Source organism: Pseudorca crassidens, chromosome 6 (genome assembly GCF_039906515.1).
Source record: "Pseudorca crassidens isolate mPseCra1 chromosome 6, mPseCra1.hap1, whole genome shotgun sequence".
NCBI classification, from domain to species: Eukaryota; Metazoa; Chordata; class Mammalia; order Artiodactyla; family Delphinidae; genus Pseudorca; species Pseudorca crassidens.
In genome coordinates, this window is record NC_090301.1 from 124,236,964 (window position 1) to 124,256,990 (window position 20,027).

The 20,027-nt window shown below is 37.3% G+C and overlaps 1 protein-coding gene and 1 non-coding gene across 2 annotated transcripts in view; one reads left to right on the forward strand and one right to left on the reverse strand.

The window, feature by feature from the left end:
• MAP3K2 (mitogen-activated protein kinase kinase kinase 2) overlaps window positions 1-20,027 on the reverse strand; it is a 99,072-nt gene that overhangs the window by 52,854 nt on the left and 26,191 nt on the right. The gene's annotated exons all lie outside the window — the stretch shown is intronic.
• TRNAW-CCA (transfer RNA tryptophan (anticodon CCA)) lies at window positions 17,053-17,125 on the forward strand. The gene has a single exon. It is a non-coding gene; the product is annotated as a tRNA-Trp (tRNA).

Genomic DNA, 20,027 nt, shown 5'->3' on the forward strand with positions numbered 1-20,027 from the left:
AAAGATCAATAAAATTGACAAAATTTTAGCTAAATTAACCAAGGAAAAAAAGAGGGAAGATACAAATATCTAAACTCAGGAATTAAAGGAGAATTACTACCAATCTTACAGAAATAAAAAGGATAAGGGAATACTATGAAGAACTGTATATCAATGGATTAGATCACCTGGATGAAATAAAGAGATTGAATTAGAAATTTTAAAACTTTTCACAAATAAGAAGTCCTAAGCCAGATAGATGGCTTCAAACATTGAAGAAAGAATTACCACCAATTATTAAAAAAAAAAAATACTGAACCTAGTATTACTCTGATAACCAAACCAGACAAACACGTTACAAGAGAAAACTACAGACTGATAACTTTGTGAATACAGATAAATCCTCAACAAAATACTAGCAAATCTAATCCAGAACGTTAAAAAAGGGGACTCTAGGGCTTCCCTGGTGGTGCAGTGGTTGAGAGTCCGCCTGCCGATGCAGGGGACATGGGTTCGTGCCCCGGTCCGGGAAGATCCCACATGCCGCGTAACGGCTATGCCCGTGAGCCATGGCTGCTGAGCCTGCGCGTCTGGAGCCTATGCTCCACAACGGGAGAGGCCACAACGGTGAGAGGCCCGCGTACCGCAAAAAAAAAAAAAAGGGGGGGACTCTACACCATGAACGTGTAGGATATATCCCACAAAAGCAAGGTAGGTTCAGCATACAAAAATCAATGTAATAAACCACACTGATAGAATAAAAGAAAGATACATGATCATCTCAACAGACAACGAAAATGCAAGTGCCAAAATCCAACTGCCTACTCAAAAGACTAGGAAGAAAAGGAAATTTCCTCCAGCTGATAAAGGGGATCCATGAAAAACCCACAGCTAACATCATACTTAATGATGAAAAACTGCATATGTGCCCCCTAAGATCAGGGACAAGCAAGGATGTCCAGTCTTGCCACTCATATTTAATATTGTACTGGAGGTCCTAGTCAGAATATGAGGCGAGAAAATGAAATCAAAGGAATCCAGACTGGATAAGAAGCAAAACTATCCCTATTTGCAGCTGACAATCTTGTATACAGAAAATCTAAGAAGTTCACAAAAACAATATTAGAGCTAATGAATGAGTTCAGCACAGTTGCAGGATACAAGATCAACACTGAAAAATCAGTTGTATTTCTATACACTAGCACTGAACAATACAGAAATAAAATTTAGAAATAAATTCCATTTATAACAGCATCAAAAGAATAACAAAGTCTTGTACACTGGAAACTATAAAACATTATTGAAAGAAACTGAAACAGATCTAAATATACGGAAAGACATCCCATGTTCATGGATTGGAACAAAATATTTTGTAGGTGACAAAACTCTCAAAGTGATCTACAGACTCATTATAAAACTGAAACTAACACACCACTGTAAAGCATTTATACTCTAAAAAAAAAAGTGATCTACAGATTCAATGCAATCTCTATCAAAATCCTCTATCAAAATTCCAATGGCCTTTCTTTGCAGAAATGGAAAAGCTGATCTTTAAATTCATATGGAGCTACAAGAGACCCTGAAGAGCCAAAACAATATTGAAAAAGAAAAATAAAGTTGGAGGACTCACACTTCCTGATTTTAAAAATGACTACAAAATTATAGCAATCAAAACAGTGGGGGTACTGACATAAGGAGAGAAACTGGTGGAATAGAATTGAGAGTCCAGAAATAAACCCGAACATCTACAGTCAAATGATTTTTGACAAGGGTGCCAAGACAATGGGGGAAAAAACAGTCTTCAATAACAGGTGCTGGACAACTGGATATCCACATGCCAAAGCATGAAGTTGGACCCCTACCTCAAATAATATGTAAAAATTAATTCAAAATGGATCAAAGACTAAATGGAAAAGCTAAATCTATAAAACTCTTAGAAGGGAACAGAGGTATAAACATCATTTTCTACCTACCACCCTTAGTTTTTGAATGCAGAACTTACCTAAAGTGAAGAAATTTTAAATATACATTTTACATATGCATTTACCCACATAACCACCAAACAGATAAAAATATAGACATTTCCGGGACCCATAAAGGCTCCTTTGTACCCATTCCCAGTCACCCTTTCCCCACAAGGGTAACCATCATCTTGACATTTATTGCCATAGATTAGTTTTGCCTTTTAAAATTTCATGTTAGTCGAATCATACAAGACAAACTTTGTATTTTTTTTTCTTTTTTTTGGCCACACTGTGCAGCTTGCAGGATCTTAGTTCCCCAACCAGCGACTGAACCCATGACCCTGGCAGTGAAAGCATGGAGTCCCAACCAATGGGCCACCAGGGAATTCCCTGTATTTATTTTCACTTAATATCTTATGTCTCTGAAATTCTTCCACATTATCTATATGAGTATTTTGTTCACTTTCATTGCTGTGTAATATTCCATTATAAGCCTATACCTCAACTAATTTACCCATTCTACTACTGATGGACATGAAGGTTGTTTCCAGTTACTGGCTATTACAAATAAAACTTCTATGAACCTCTTTGAACATGCTTTTTTGTAAACATAAACACATATTTCTGTTGGATATATACCCAAGGAGGGAACTGCTAGATCTCTAAGACATGCATATAGTTAGCTTTAGCAGTTCTGGCCGAACATTTCTTCAAAGTGATTGTGTTAAATATATATACTCTCACCAGCAATGTAAGAGAGTTCCAGTTCTTCCACATCCTCAGCAACACTATTAGTCATTCTGGTGGTTATGTAATATCTCACTATAGTTTTAATTTACATTTATCTGATGATTAATGATGTTGAGTACCATTTTCATTGGTTTACTGGCCACTTTGATATCCTCTTTTGTAAAATGACTGCTTACGTATTTTGCACATTTTAAAACTTTAGATACAAGAATTTTGTTGGATATGTTCATTATGGTGTCTTCTCCTTACACTCTGTTTATGATATCTTCACTCTAACAAATTTAATGGAGTCAGTAAGTATACAGTGGAGAATTTGGGCAAGTCCTTGATGAGGTGATCAAAATTAACATCACATATAAAGGATGGATGAACATCCTGTGTCTCTAGATGTGATACTCTGAGAAGGACACAATGTAAACTAAGCAGTTTTCTGAGAATGTATAACCTAAATACAATTCATAAAGAAACTTTAGACAAATAAAAAATAAGAAACATTGTATTTAAACAAAAAGGGAGACTGCATTCCTCAGAAATGCCAGTGAGATAGAAGTCAAAGAACGGCTATGGAAATGTTGCAGATTCAAGGAGAGTAAAGAGACATGGCAACTTCATCCATCCTGACCCTAGACTGGATCCTGTACTAGAGGGAAACAGTGCTATAAAGACCATTATTAGGTCAACTGACAAAACTGGAATACGCACAGTTACTATTTATTCAGAAAGGCTACATTCCAGTTACTGCTGTCTCTGCTATCCTTTTTCCTTTTATTCCCAACATCAGAGCCTTTATTATTTGCGTAGTAAATGATAAAAATGCGCATGTGTGTTTTGGTGGTTATTAACTGGCATGAAAGATATTAGAAATGAGTTTTCATTCATGAAACTGGTGGGGTTCAAATAAGTAGGCTGGCTAAAATACCAAAGAAACACTCCTCTACTCTTGTATGAACAACGTATAAGAGCCCATATTCTTTACTCTCTAAAATTTTTAGAATGTTTTTATTGAATTATAGTTGATTTACAACGCTAGTTTCTGGTGTACAGCAAAGGGATTCAGTTACACACACACACACACACACACACACACACACACACATATATATACACATATTCTTTTTCATATTCTTTTGGTTTATTACAGGATACTGAATATAGTTTATTATGGTTCCCTGTGCTATACAGAACCTTTCTTAAAATCTATTTTATATAGATTAGCTTGAATCTGCTAATCCCAAACTCCTAATTTATCCCTCCCCACCCCCTTTCCCCTTTAGTAACCACAAGTTTGTTTTCTATGACTGTGAGCCTGTTTCTGTTTCGTAAGTACATTCGTTTGTGTCATATTTTAGATTCCACATATAAGTAATATCACATGATATTTGTCTTTCTCTGCCTAACTTACTTCACTTAATATGATAATCTCTAGGTCCATCCATGTTGCTGCAAATGGCATTATTTCACTTTTTTATGGCTAAGTAGTAGTCTAGTGTGTATATGTACCACATCTTCTTTATCCATTCATCTGTCAATGGACATTTAGGTTGTTTCCATGTCTTGGCTATTGTAAGTAGTGCTGCTATGAACACTAGGGTGCATGCATCTTTTTGTCCCAATATATGTCCAGGAATGGGATTGCTGGATCATATGGCAATTCTATTTTTAGTTTTTTAAGGAACTTCATACTGTTTTCCATAGTGGCTGCACCAATTTACATTCCCACCAACAGTGTAGGAGGATTCCCTTTTCTCCATACCCTCTCTAGCATTTGTTATTTGTAGACTTTTTAACGATGGCCATTCTGACCGGCGTGAGGTGGTACCTCATTGTAGTTTTTATTTGCATTTCTCTAATAATTAGCAATTTGAGCATCTTTTTATGTGCCTGTTGGCCATCTGTACATCTTCTTTGGAGAAATGTCTATTTAGGTCTTCTGCCCACTTTCTGATTGGGTTGTTTCTTTTTTTGTTATTGAGCTGTATGAGCTGTTTGTATAGTTTGGAAATTAAGCACTAGTAGGTCACATCATTTGCAAATATTTTCTCCCAGTCCATAGGTTGTCTTTTCATTCTGTTTATGGTTTCCTTTGCTGTGCAAAAGCTTATAAGTTTGATTAGGTCACATATGTTTATTTTTGCTTTTATTTCTATTGCCTTGGGAGACTGACCTAAACATTGGTATGATTTATGTCAGACGATGTTTTGCCTGTGTTCTCTTATAGGAGTTTCATTGTGTTATGTCTTATATTTAAGTCTTTAAGCCATCTTGAGTTTATTTTTGTGTGTGGTGTGAGGGTGTGTTCTAACTTCATTGATTTACATACGGCTGTCCAGTTTTCCCAACACCACTTGCTGAACAGACTGTCTTTTTCCCACTGTATATTCTTGTCTCCTTTGTCGAAGATTAACTGACCATAGGTGTGTTGGTTTATTTCTGTAAAAGCTTATATTCTTAAAGATAGTGCCAAGGTCAGTCATTCATTTTGAGGATTCTGATTATTTGATGCCACCAATAAGATTAACCAACTGCTGCCTCTACAATTTTGTTGCATCTATATATCAAGTGAATCTTTCATGCAAGGTATGGCTGAAGTACCTTAAGGATAGAAAGTTGGGAAGTTAACGTGTTTACAAAGCAAATGGCACTTACTATTTTTGAAGTTGCTTGCTAATAAATGTTGGCGAAATAAAAGTCTATTGTATTTGGCAGAATTTAGTCTAAGGTTTACTTTCATTATAAGCCAATAGATTACAAGGAAGCAGCTGATCTTCACTTAACTTCATTGATTGGTAGCTACTTTTATTTACCTAAAAGAACACAATAATTGTGCATAACCAATTTGACTTTGTTCAATTCACAACACCCAACTTAGGGCCTCTGCACTTGCTTTTTCTACATCTAAGAGTCTTTCCCCAAGTCCTTAAATGGCTGCTCATGTCTACTGACCATCCAATATGAGACATTTCTCCCACTCACTCAATTATTTTTTTTACATCATCCTATTTTTGCTTCTTTATAGAACTTATCATGATACAAAAATACTTTTAATTTAGTTAATTTACTTATTTATTGTATCTCCACCCCCAATGGCACACAAGAGCCTTAAGAACAGAGACTTTATTGATATGGTTGATTACTGATTCTCCTATGCACAGGACAGTGCCTGGCTCATAGAAGGCGCTGAGCATTTTAGAATGAAAGACAGAAAGCAAAAAAGTGGGAGGTGGGGGATAAGAGAAGAGAGAAGTTAGCTTGCAAAGATAAAAAACTAAATCTAAAAGAACAGGGAAAAAATAATAATAAAAAAACAGGGGAAAAAAGGTCTACACAAATACTCACACTATAAGAAAATGAGCAAGACATTAGTAAGACAGTTTTGCACTCCACTCAAAAAGCCCATGGACCAATAAAGAGGAAAAGACACTGCTGTAGTGTCATGCATGTTAACAGAGATATGTCACTAAAATATAGGTAAGAAAAGCCCAACTGTGTGACAGTATTTTGCCATACTGTACTACAACTAATTATTTAAAGTGCATTTCATTATAATTAAGCACACCCTCATCCGCAAGCAGATCATGAATTCACTAAGATCAAACCAAATGTTATGTAACTCTTTATCCTCACTAACAAACGACAGTCAAAACTGGTACTCAATCTAAATTTGTTAAACTGTTCTAACAAGATTTTAATGATTTTCACGTTTATAGGAAACTAATGATTAGAAGACTGTCCTGATATGAATAACTTGCAAGTTAAATGAGATCTATGAAAGTGGTGTACGAGAAGCTGAGAGTAAATTGAGAGCATCTCATGACATTTCAGCCTATTAAGATTCAGTCGAAGCAAAGATGACCTATATTCTATGTACCATGTAAAAAAGTTTTTTAAAATTTTGATTGTATGTGGCTTTATTTTCCAAAATACATCCTTTGTCCTGGAATCATTCTCATTCCAGGATCTAATCAAAATACACTTAAAACAAAGTAACCTATTTCTGAAACTCAATAATTCAAACAACTTTCTAAAGCACTAAACCCACAAAAGTATATGCTAAAAATGAAAACTATAATTTATATTGAAATATCATTAACATTCTATAATCTTCTGAAGCTTTCCAAACAAAATAATTTACACTGACCACATTTCATGTCACTCACAACCTATCTAAGGTCTTTATCTAAAATCATTTAGGCTTAGACTAGGGAAAAGCCTTTATATCACAGCGTTCCTCACTGTCCAAAACCTCAATTATAAGCATTGACTTCAACAAGGTGGCATGCTGAAAACTTATATTCATGTTCTTGTGTAATGTCCTCCTGCTAAGCACAACTGGACCTAGTGACTCTCTTTTCAACAAAAAGAACAGGAAAAAAAATGATGAGATGTCATCTCTGAAATTAGGTTACAAGAAGACTGACTTCTATCTTGCTCTCTCTCAGTAGCACCCTCTGAAGAAAGCCAGACAACATTCTGCAAGCTGCCCTATGGAAAGGCTCACATGGCAAAGAAACAATATCTCGCCCAACATCCAACAGGGACTTAAGCCTGCCAACAGCCAACTGAATGAGGAAGCAGGTCACACGCCAGGTGAGCCTTAAAATGACTACAGCATGGCCAAAAAACTCACTGCAGCCTTGTAAGGAATCCAGAGCCAAAAGTATCCAGATAAGCTGTGCTGCGATTCCTGCTCCACATAAACTGTGAGAGACCAAATGCTTGCTGTTTTAAACCCTTGAGTTTTGAGGAAACTTCTTATGCAGAATAGATAATTGACAAAGAGAAAAAAATTAACTTTTTATATCTATGTAAATGTTGATATTTCCAGACAAAAATAAAATACTAACTAAACAGAGATGTATGAGCTATAAAGTGATGTCATTCTGCCTATACATATATACTTACATACTTTAAATCTTTAAAGTATATTTAAAATATTTACACTTCTATTTAATATGTTATTACTTAAGTTTCATAAAATGGAGAGGACATTTTTGATGCATAGTGTCTTTCCGTCAAAACTGAATGGATTCACTGCAGCATTATTTACAGGAGTAAAAAGTGGAACCAACCCAAATGTCCATCACCTGAGGAACTGATAAGAAAAATGTGATCTATCTATACAGTAGACTATTACTAGACAATATAAGGAAATAAGATACTCAGGAGTGACATCAGCAACATGATGGACTATGAAGCTCCAAGCCCTTATTCCCCCACAGAACATTTAAAATCAGCCAGAAGCTGGTGAAATAGGAGCTCTGGAAAACAATTAAACGACTACAACAACCAAGTAAATATCTAATCAAGTAAAAGCTACATTCAAAATAGAAACAAATTTGGTGGCATTTTTATTTGACCTTGCTCCACCCCCTCCCTACACAGTCTTGGTCTGGAGCAAACAGCCTGGTTCCCAAATCCCTCCCCCAAACTAGAGGGAACAAAGCAAATTTGTTTGCAGTGTTCTAAGCTGCTGGGAGCTGCCTGAAGGACTGACTGCTCTCTGTTGTACCTAACTCAGAACTCAGATGGAAAAGACGACAGTACTATGTGGGTAAACTACAGGGGGCCTACAGACCTGCAAATGCTTGAAACAAGAGATGATACATACAACAGATCATCTAGGACCCTGAGGAGAAGATTCAAGGGGAAGATTCTTTGGAAATTTAAGACCTTTAAAAGCAGTTGTGGGGACTTCCTTGGCAGTCCAGTGGTTAAGAGTCTGCACTTCCACTGCAGGGGGCGCAGGTTCAATCCCTGGTCAGGGAACTAAGACCGCACATGTGGTGTGGCCAAAATAAATAATTTTATTTTTAAAAAGGAGTGTCAGATATAGCAGAAAGGTCAGAGTTTGGGGTACAAGATGCGGACAGTGGGACCCCATTAACCTCCAACAGAGGTTAATGGTAGAGAGACTAGGATCAGCATTAAAAAAAAAAAAAAAGCAGTTGTGGATATGGGGGAACTGAAGAAGTCACATGGAGATTTAGCAAAAGGTATGCCCAGAAAAGGCCTGAGAAGACAAAAAGCCTTCACACTGGGCTGATCCTAAGCCCCAAGCACACTCGGCTTATTAGTGAAAGACTGGTCTGACAGACACAGAACAAGTCTGCAAAGGCAGGGAGAAGTGATCGTTTTTTCAAATGATTAATTTTCAACAAAAAATGACAAAGCATACCAAAAAAAAAGGAGAACGTGGCCCATTCAAAGGAAGAAAAATAAGTGGCAAAACCAGCTCTAGAGAAGCATAGTTAATGAACTTACTGCGTAAAGACTTTAAAACAACTGTCCTAAATATGTTTAAAAAGCTAAAAGAGGGCTTCCCTGGTGGTGCAGTGGTTGGGGGTCCGCCTGCCAATGTGGGGGACGCGGGTTCGTGCCCCGGTCCGGGAGGATCCCGCGTGCCGCGGAGCGGCTGGGCCCATGGGCTGTGGCCACTGGGCCTGTGCTCCACGGCAGGAGGGGCCACAGCGGTGAGGGGCCCATATATCACAAAAAAAAAAAGCTAAAAGAAAACACAAAGAAACAAGGAAAACAATATATAAACAAAATTACATTATCAACAAAAAGAAATTACAAAAGGGAACCAAACAGAAATTCCAGAGCTGAAGAATAAAATAAAGGGGTTCAACAGTAGACTTGAGTAAAAAGACAAATCAGCAAAATTAAATATAGAACATTTGAAATTATCAAGGCTGAAGAATAGAAAAATATAATAAAGAAAAGTGAACAGAGCCTAAGGAACTTATGGGACACCATCAAGCAGACCAATATATCAATATAAACATTATAAGAGTCTGAGAAGAAGAGAGAGTGAAAGGGGCAGAGAGATTACCTGAAGAAGTAATGGCCAAAAACGTGCCAAATATGACAGAAGACATGAATTTACAAATCCAAGGAGTTCAATAAATTCCAAGTAGGACAAACCCAGGCAGATCTACAGCAAGACACAATATAATCAAACTGCTGAAAGAGAGAGAATCTTGAAAGCAGCTAGAGAATCTTGAAAGTAGCTAGAGAAAATGCACTCACTATGTAGATCCTCAAAAAGATTATCAGTAGAAACTGTGGAGGCCACAAGGCTGTGGGATAATACATTAAAAGTGCTAAAAGAAAAAAAATGCCAAAGAAGAATTCTGTATCTACCAAGAGCTAAGGAAGTTCATTACTATTAGTACTGCCCTACAAGAAATGCTATGGAATTTCTTCATGTTCAAATGAAGAAACACCAGACAGTAACTCTAAGATATATAAAGATAAAGACTCCCGTAAAGGTAAATACATGGGCAAATATAAAAACCGGCATTACTGCAATATTGGTCTGTAACTTCACTTTTTATGTTCTACAGGATATAAAAGACAAATGCACAAAAATAATTTTAAATCTACGTTAATGGGAACACAATGCATAAAAATGTAATTTGTGACACTAACAATAAACAGGGATGAACAGAGCTATAGAGAAATAGAGTTTTCGTATGTGATTGAAGTTAAGTTGATTTCAATTCAAAACAAACTGTTATAACTTTAGGATGTTACATGTAACCTCATGGTAACCACACACACACACACACACACACACACACACACACACACCCAACAGAAGAGAATATAGATTAAAAAAAAAAGGTGAGAAAAATCAAACTGCGTCACTACAGAAAAATCAACTAAACACAAAGACAGGCAGAGATGGAGGAAATGAGGGACAAAAAAATACCAAAAAAACACATAAAATGCCTTCTCTATCAGTAATTACTTTACCTGTAAAGTAATTAAGCATTCCAATCAACAGGCACAGATTGGCAGAACGAATTTAAAAAGCATGATGCTCCTGTATGCTGTCTACAAGAGACTCACTTTAGATCTAACTACACAATAGGTTTAATGTGAGAGGACAGAAAAAGATATTCCATGCAAATAGAAACAGAAGAAAACCAGAGTGGCTATACGAGTATCAAACAGAATAGACTGTAAGTCAAAAATTGTTACAAGAGGGCTTCCCTGGTGGCGCAGTGGTTGAGAGTCCACCTGCCGATGCAGGGGACACGGGTTCATGCCCCGGTCTGGGAAGATTCTACATGCGGCGGAGCGGCTGGGCCCGTGAGCCATGGCCACTGAGCCTGCGCGTCCAGAGCCTGTGCTCCGCAACGGGAGAGGCCACAACAGTGAGAGGCCCGCGTATCACAAAAAAAAAAAAAAAAATTGTTAGAAGAGACAAAAAAGAACATTAAACACTAACAAAAGGGTCAATTGATGAAAAAAATATAACAATGATAAACATCAGAGCTCCAAAATATATAAAGCAAACGACAGACTTGAAGAAAAAAATAGACATACTTAAACAATAACAACAGTTCACTCAATACCCCACTTTCAATAATGGATAGAACAACCACACAGATCAAGAAGCAAACAGAAGACTTAAACAACACTAAGAGCAATTAGACCTAACAGATATATACAGAACACTCCACCCCCAAAACAGAATATATATTCTTCTCAACTCCACATGGAATATTCTCTAGGATAGATCATATGTTAGGCCACAAAAAAGTCTTAAAAATTTAGTAAGATTGAACTCAAAATAATTTTTCCAAGCACAATGAATGAAACTAGAAATCAACAGCAGAAGGAAAACTGGAAAAGTCACAAATATGTAGAAATTAAACAGCAAACTCTTAATCAGCCAAAGAAGTCAAAGGAGAAATCATAAGGTAAATTAGAAAATATCCAGAAAAAAGTGAAAATAAAAACACAACATACCAACACTTTTGGGATGCAGTAAAAGCAATGCTAAGGGAGAAATTTATAGCTGTAAACGCACACATTAAAAAAAAAAGATTTCAAGGGAATTCCCTGGTGGCGCAGTGGTTAAGAATCCACCTGCCAATGCAGGGGACATGGGTTCCATCCCTGGTCCGGGAAGATCCTACATGCCACGGAACAACTAAGCCCGTGCACCAAAACTACTGAGCCTGTGCTCTAGAGCCCACGAGCCATAACTACTGAGCCTGCGTGCTGCAACTACTGAAGCCCATGCACCTAGAGCCCGTGCTCCGCAACAAGAGAAGCCACCGCAGTGAGAAGCCCGTAGACTGCAACGAAGAGGAGCCCCTGCTCGCCGAGCAACAAAGACCCAACACAGCCAAAAATTAAATAAATAAATAAATTTAAAAAAAAATAAAAAAGATTTCAAATCAATGACCTAACTCTACATCCTGAGGAACTAGAAAAAGAACAAACTAAACCTAAAGCTAGCAAAAGGAAAGAAATAATAAAGATCAGAGCAGAGAGAAGCAAAATAGAGAAGAGATAAACAACAGAGAAAAATCAATAAAACCAAGAGTTGATTCTCCGAAAAGATCAACAAAATGGACAAACCTTTAGCTAGACTAAGAAAAAAGAAAAGGTTCGAATGACTAGAATCAAAAATGAAAGAGGGAACATTACAGAAATAAAAAGGATCAGGGAATTCCCTGGCAGTCCAGTGGTTAGGACTCCATGCTTGCACTGCAGGGGGTGCAAGGGTTTGATCCTTGGTTAGGGAACTAAGATCCCACATGCCATGTGGCATTGCCAAAAAAAACCAAAAAACCCTCCAAACAAGAGAAGCCCAGGGACTTCCCTGGTGGCACAGTGGTTAAGAATCTGCCTGCCAATGCAGGGGACACAGGTTTGAGCCCTGGTCCGGGAAGATCCCACATGCCGTGGAGCAACTAAGCCCATACGCCACAACTACTGAGCCTGCACTCTAGAGCCTGCGCTCTAGATCCTGTGAGCCACAACTACTGAGTTCATGTGCTGCAACTACTGAAGTCTGCATGCTGAGAGCCTGTGCTCCGCAACAAGAGAAGCCACCGCAATGAGAAGCCCATGCACTGCAATGAAGAGCAGCCCCCACTCGCCACAACTAGAGGAAGCCCACGCACAGCAATGAAGACCCAACGTAGCCAAAAATAAAATAAATAGATAAATTTATAAAAAAAAGAAAAGCCCAGATCCAGATGGAACGAACACTTCCTAACTCACTGGATGAGGCCAATATTACCCTGATACCAAAACCAGACAAAGTCATTACAGGAAAACTATAGACCAATTATCTCTTATGAATACTGATGCAAAAATCCTCAACGAAGTACTAGGAAACCAAACTAAGCAACATATTAAAAGGAGTATTCATCACAACCAAGTGGAATGGATTATTAAAAGGCAGGATGGTTCAACACATGAAAAGTCAATGTAATGTATCATATCAGTGGAAGGAAGGGGGCAAAATACACAATCATCTCAACTGATGCAGAAAAAGCATTTAACAAAATTCAATACTCTTTCATGATAAAAACACTCAGCAAACTAGCAACAGAAGGAAACTTCCTAAACATAATAAAGATCATATAAGAAAAACCTATACTCAACATCATACTCAATTGTGAAAGACTGAAAGCATTTCCCCTTAGCTTTTCCTGGTTCACATTAGGAACAAGACACAGATGCCCACTTTGCCACTTTTATTCAACATAGCATTGGAAGTTGTAGTAAGAGCAATTAGGCATGAAAAGAAACAGGCTTCCAAATCGGAATGAAATAAGTAAAATGATCTCTGTTTGAAGGTGACATGATCTTTTATGTAGAAATACCTAAAGACTGTACACACACACACACACACACACACACAAACACACACATACACACAGAGTGCTGGAGCTAATAAATTCAACAACACTGCAGGATACAAGATCAACACACAAAAATCAGTTACATTTCTATACACTATGAACGATCTGAAAATGAAATTAAGAAAATTCCATTTACAAGAGCATCAAAAAGAATAAAATACTTAGAAATTAACTTAACCAAGGCAGTGAAAGACATACAACGAAAACTACCGAATGCTGCTGAAATAAATTAAAAAGATATAAATAGGGCTCCCCTGGTGGCACAGTGGTTGAGAGTCCACCTGCCGATGCAGGGGACACGGGTTCATGCCCCGGTCCGGGAAGATCCCACATGCCGCGGAACGGCTAGGTCTGTGAGCCATGGCCGCTGAGCCTGCACGTCCAGAGGCTGCGCGTCCGGAGCCTGTGCTCCGCAATGGGAGAGGCCACAACAGTGAGTGGCCCATGTACCGCCAAAAAAAAAAAAAAAAAAAAAAAGACATAAATAAATGGAAACACATCCCATGTTCATGGATGAGTAAACTTAATACTAAGAAGTCAATACTATCCAAAGTGATCTACATATTCAATGCAATCCTTATCAAAATCCCAATGATTTTTTTTTTTTTGCGGAAATAGAAAAACCCATCCAAAAGTTCATAAGGAATCTCAAAGGATGCCAAATAGCCAAAACAATCCTGAAAAAGAACAAAATAGGAGGACTCACACTTCCTGATTTCAAAACGCACTACCAAGTTACAGTAATTAAAACAACACGTGGTGCTGGCATAAAGACCAATGGAATAGAGTCCAGAATTAAACCCTTGTATATTTGGTCAAATAACTTTTGACAAGGGTGCCAAGACTATGTAACAGGGAAAGAACAGTTTTTAAAACATTTAGTGATGGGAAAACTAGACATTCACATGCAAAAAAAAAAAAAAAGTAGCCTTACTTTACACCAAATACAAAAGTTACCTTAAAATGGATCATAAACCTAAATGTAAGAGCTAAAACTATAAAACTCTTAGAAGAAAATATAGAGGGAAAGCTCATTTTTGCAACAATGTCTTGGATGTGACACCAAAAGCACAGTCAACAAAAGAAAAAACAGATAAACTGAAGTTCATCAAAATTTAAAACATCTCATGGATGAACCTGGAGGACACTATGTTAAGTGAAACAATCCAGTCATAGAACAACAAATAATGCATGATTCCACTTATATGAGGTATCTAAAATAGTCAAATTCATAGAAGCAGAGAATAAAATAGTTGTGGGGTTGGGGGACCAGCAGGTGGTGAAAATGGGGCATTGTTATTCAATGTACATAAAGTTTCAGTTATTCTGATGACTAAGTTCTAGAGATTTGCTGTACAATGCCTGAAGTTATTAATATGGTACTGTGCACCTAAAATTTTGTTAAAAAGGTAAATATGTTAAGTGCTCTTACCACCACCAAAGAAAAGGGGGTGAGGGGGACACAAGGAATTTGGGGGAGGTATTGGATATGTCTATTACTCTGATAGTGGTGATGGTATCATGGGTGTTCATATATGTCCAAACTCATAAAATTGTACACATTAAATATGTGCAGTTATATTTTGTTATCAATTACACCTCAATATAACTGTTTAAAAAATTTTAAACTTCTGTGCCTCAAAGGACACAATCAGCTGGGTGAAAAGGTAATACATGGAATGTGAGAAAATATTTGCAAACCATTTATCTGATGAGGTTAATGTCCAAATATATAAAGAACTTTTACAATTCAACAACAAAAAACAAATAACATGATTAAAAAGTGGGCAAAGGACTTGAATAGACATTTCTTCAAAGAAGATATACAAATGGCCAATAAGAATATGAAAAGATGCTCAATATCACTAATCATTAGGGAAACTAATGCAAATCAAAACCACAATGAAATACCATCTCACACCCCTTACAATGGTTACTATCAAGAAAAAAGAAAATAATAAATGTTGGCAGAGATGTGGAGAAATTGGAACTCTTGTGTACTGTTGGTGGGAATGTAAAATGGTGCAGTCACTATGGAAAACAGTATGGCGGTTCCTCAAAAAATTAAAAACTAAGTTACCATATGATCCAGCAATTCCACTTCTGGGTATATACCCAAAAGAACTGAAAGCAGGGACTCAAACAGGTTTTTGTACTTCCATTTTCAAAGGAGCATTATTTACAATAGCCAAAATGTTAAAGCAACCCAAGCGCTCACTGACAGATGAATGGATAAACAAAACATGGTGTATATGTATACAATGAAGTATTATTCAGCCTTAAAAAGGAAGTAGATTTTGACATATGCTACAACATGGATACACTTTAAGGACATTTTACTAAGTGAAATAAGCCAGCCAACAAAAATACAAATACTGTATGATTCTACTTATTTGAGGTACCTATTCAAATTCATACAGACATAAAGTAGAAAGGTGGTTGTCAGGGGCTGGGGTCAGAAGAAAAGGAGTTTTTGTTTAATGGGTCTTGAGTTTCAGTTTTGCAAGATGAAAAGAGTTCTAGAAAAGGATGGTGGTGATGGTTGTACAACAATGCTAATATATTTAACGCCACTGCACTGTACACTTAAAAAAATAGTGAAGACAGTAAATTTTAGGTTATTTTTATTTTACTACAATTTTAAAAATACCAAAGAAACACCCCAAAACACTTACTTCTTGCAAAATCCCAACAAGGCTCAAATCTAAACTTAATGATCCTGCACTGTGCTTTCCTTCAAATGCAACTTTTTTTTTTTTTTTTTTTTTTTTTGGGCTGTATTGGATCTTTGTTGCTGCGTGCAGGCTTTCTCTAGTTGTGGCGAGCGAGGGATACTCTTCATTGGAATGCGTGGGCTTCTCATTGTGGTAGCTTCTCTTGTTGTGGAGCATGGGCTCCAGGCGCGCAGGCTTCAGTAGTTGTGGCACACGGGCTCAGTAGTTGTGGTGCATGGGCTTAGTTGCTCCTCGGCATGTGGGATCTTCCTGGACCAAGGCTCAAACTTGTGTCCCCTGCATTGGTAGGCAGATTCTTAACCACCGCACCACCAGGGAAGTCCCGCAACCATTTACTTTTAAAATGTAGGGTTTTATTTTGTATTTTAAATGATCTACTAACATTGTAAATACCTCCATTTCATATGCTTTGAGGACTACCATTCACTCATGTCTTAAAAAAAAAAAATTATTAAGCGTCCACTCACTATATGCCACATATACTATAGTAAACAAAGTCCCTGTACTCTTGGGGCTTACACTTTAATGAGGAAGACATACAAGTGAATACAAAGTGCCAATGAAGAAAACAAACTCAGTGAATGAGTAAACAGGTAAGCACTCTAACAACTGAGAAGGTATCAGTCTGAAGAAGAGTCAGTGGGAAAACTCTCAAGGCTGAAGAATAGCACACACAAATGCCCAAAAAGCTTAGCATGCTCCAGGAACTGTAGGAAGGACTGTGTGGTCAGTACTTTACAAAGCAAAGGGGGAGTGGCAAGAAATAAAATGAAAATGTAAGCTATAGCCACTACCAAGAAAGTTCATAAAGGAGTTTGACTATCATATATAATACAGCAGAAAGTCAGTTAGTGGTTTTAAGCAAAGATAAGATATGATTTGATTTGGGGTTTTTTGTTTGTTTGGTTGCATTTGTTTTTGTTTTGTTTTTAAATATCACATTGGGGGACCTCCCTGGTGGTCCAGTGGTTAAGACTCCATGCTCCCAATGCAGGGGGCCCAGGTTCGATCCCTGGTCAGGGAACTACATCCCACATGCCACAACTAAAGATCCCGCATGTCGCAAGGAAGATCTCGCATGTAGCAACAAAATATCCCGCGTGCCACAACTAAAGACCCCGTGCAGCCAAATAAATATAAATAAATAAATATTAAAAATAAATAAATATCACATTGGCTGCTGAATAAATGTAACAGCCAAAATGTGTATCACTCATAGAATGGATACACTATAAATTCAGGAACTGAATGTTATTTAGTTGGTTCATTTGCATTACTACAGATACATGTAACAAAACATGGATATTTATTCATATTGAGCAAACAATGCTTGAAGTTAAAAACACATGTTGAGCAAAAAAGCAAACAAAAAAGAATGCTTACAGTGTGCTTTCATTTGCAAAAGAGGGGAGGAATGACTTTAAGTGCAGATATATAACAGGTACTACCTCAGCCAGGTGACCAGGGTCAACATCACAGTGATAAATCAAGTTTATATTCAACCTTTAATATGATGTTATCAAATATGATGAAAATGGCACTTTACCTTTGTGGTCTTCCTCCAAGAACTCATAAACTAAGTAATATGAGAAAGTATCAGTCAAAATGAAATTTGAGAGACAGTCTATGAAATATCTAGTCAATATTCTTCAAATCTGTCAAGGTCATTAAAAACAAGGAATGTTTGAGAAACTACCACAACCCAGAGGAATTAAGGCATTATAAAAACCAAATGTAATCTGGCATCCTAGATGGGATCCTGGAATGGAGAAAGGACAACAAAATCTGAATAAAATATGAGATTAATAATGATATATCAATATTGATGCCTTACTTGTGACAAATGTATCATAATAACATAAGATGTTAACAATATGGAAACTGGGTGCAGAATACAAGAACCCTCTGAACTATCTAAAAGTTTCCTGTAAATCTAAAGCATTCCCAAACTCAAAAAATTATTTAAAGAATGAACTGTAAGAGAAACAGAAGCAGCAAAAACAGTTATAAGGTTACTTAAGGTCCAGAAGGAGATGATGGTATATTAAAGTGTTTAGAATAATATGGCAGCAGGTAAGATGGAGGAAAAAAAAAAAAGGATTCATGGTATATTTTGAAGACAAAATAAAAAGAGCTTGGACTTCCAGTTAATGCGGAATAAAAAGGTCAGCAAATCCTCTTCTCCAAAAGTAAGAATAAAACTGGACAAATTGCCAAAAATAACTATTTCAGGGATTTGGAAACTGCCAAAAGATAAACAACAAATTGAGAAGTATTTATTCAGGGAAAACTACCAGAACTTCAGGTAAAGCAGTGGGAGTCAGGAGATTCCCAACACTAGCCCAGTTTGGCCTACATAAGAACTTTCAACAGGGCAGAGTTGGCCCTGAAATTCAGCAACTCTTGCTAAAGGGCTTGACTTGATTTGGTGTGAAAGATGAAGAGTCACGCTAAGTGACACTGTCAATAAAAGGAAAAAACAGGGTAAAAATGAACAGGGAAAACCAGTAGCTCTGCTAGGAGGAGGAGGAAAGGGTCCCAGCTGGGGGCAAAGTCACACCAGCCAAAAATTTAATGGGAAGATCTTGAAAATGAGAGAGCCACAGAAGTGCTGGATGAACTGTACAAATCACTGGCTGACTAGGAAACTATGGGCATATGTAGACAGAGGAAACCCAAGAGGGCCAGGTACAAAGTAAAAAGTAAGGTCCACTTGGCTATTGCCTTAAATTTGCACTCTCCAATTCACACACATCCACCAGAAGATGGCTGAAGCCTTACAGGCTTGAAGTATTTGAGTGTAACCTCTGTTCTATCACTGACTGACCACTAAGTTATGCAGTCACAGGGCAACCCTTAGGAAGTTTGGCTTTAAAAATACAAACAGAGGGCTTCCCTGGTGGTGCAGTGGTTGAGAATCTGCCTGCCAATGCAGGGGACATGGGTTTGAGCCCTGGTCTGGGAAGATCCCACATGCCGCGAAGCAACTAGGCCCGTGAGCCACAACTACTGAGCCTGCCTGTCTGGAGCTTGTGCTCCGCGACAAGAGAGGCCGCGACAGTGAGAGGCCCGCGCACCGCGATGAAGAGTGGCCCCCGCTCGCTGCAACTAGAGAAAGCCCACGCACAGAAACGAAGACCCAACACAGTCAAAAATAAATAAATAAATAAAAATACAAACAGAGAAACAAACAAAAATAACTAAGCAAATACAATAACAGCCAAACAAGAATGGGGAACAATGTATTCCATGGATTAAGTAGAAGCAACTTGGTTTTAAAAAAAAAAATCCCAATCCAGAGATCCTACAATGTATTATCTAATATGTCTAGTTCTCAAAAAAAAAAAAAAAAGTGAAGCAAGCAAAGAAAGAGAAGAGTGGGACCCATACTTAATATATATATATATGGAAAAAAGCTATCAGTAGAAATGGACCCTGGGTAGGCTAAAATGTTGGAATTAGCAAAGACTTCAAGGCAGCTATTATAAATATATTTAAAAGAATTAAAGGAAAATCTGGTGAAAATTATTCCATAAATAAGAAACATCAATAAATAGAAACTATAAAAAAGAACTGAAATGGAAATTCTAGAGGTGAAAAATACCATATCCAAATGTAAAGTGTATCAGATGGACTCAACAGTAAATCTGAGATGGCAGAAGAAAGAATTAAACTCCACAAAGAGATCAATAGTAGTCATCTAATCTGAAGAACAGAGAGAAAAAAGACTGAAGGAAAATTAACAAAGTCTCAGAGACCTGTGAGACATTAAGCAGACGAACACATTTTAATGCATGTCCCACAAGGAAAGAAGAAAAAAGTAGACAGAAAAAAATATCTGAAGAAGCAATGGCCGAAAAGTTCCCAAATTTCTTGAAAAACAGGAATCTACAGATCCAAGAAGCTCAATAAACTCTAAACACAAT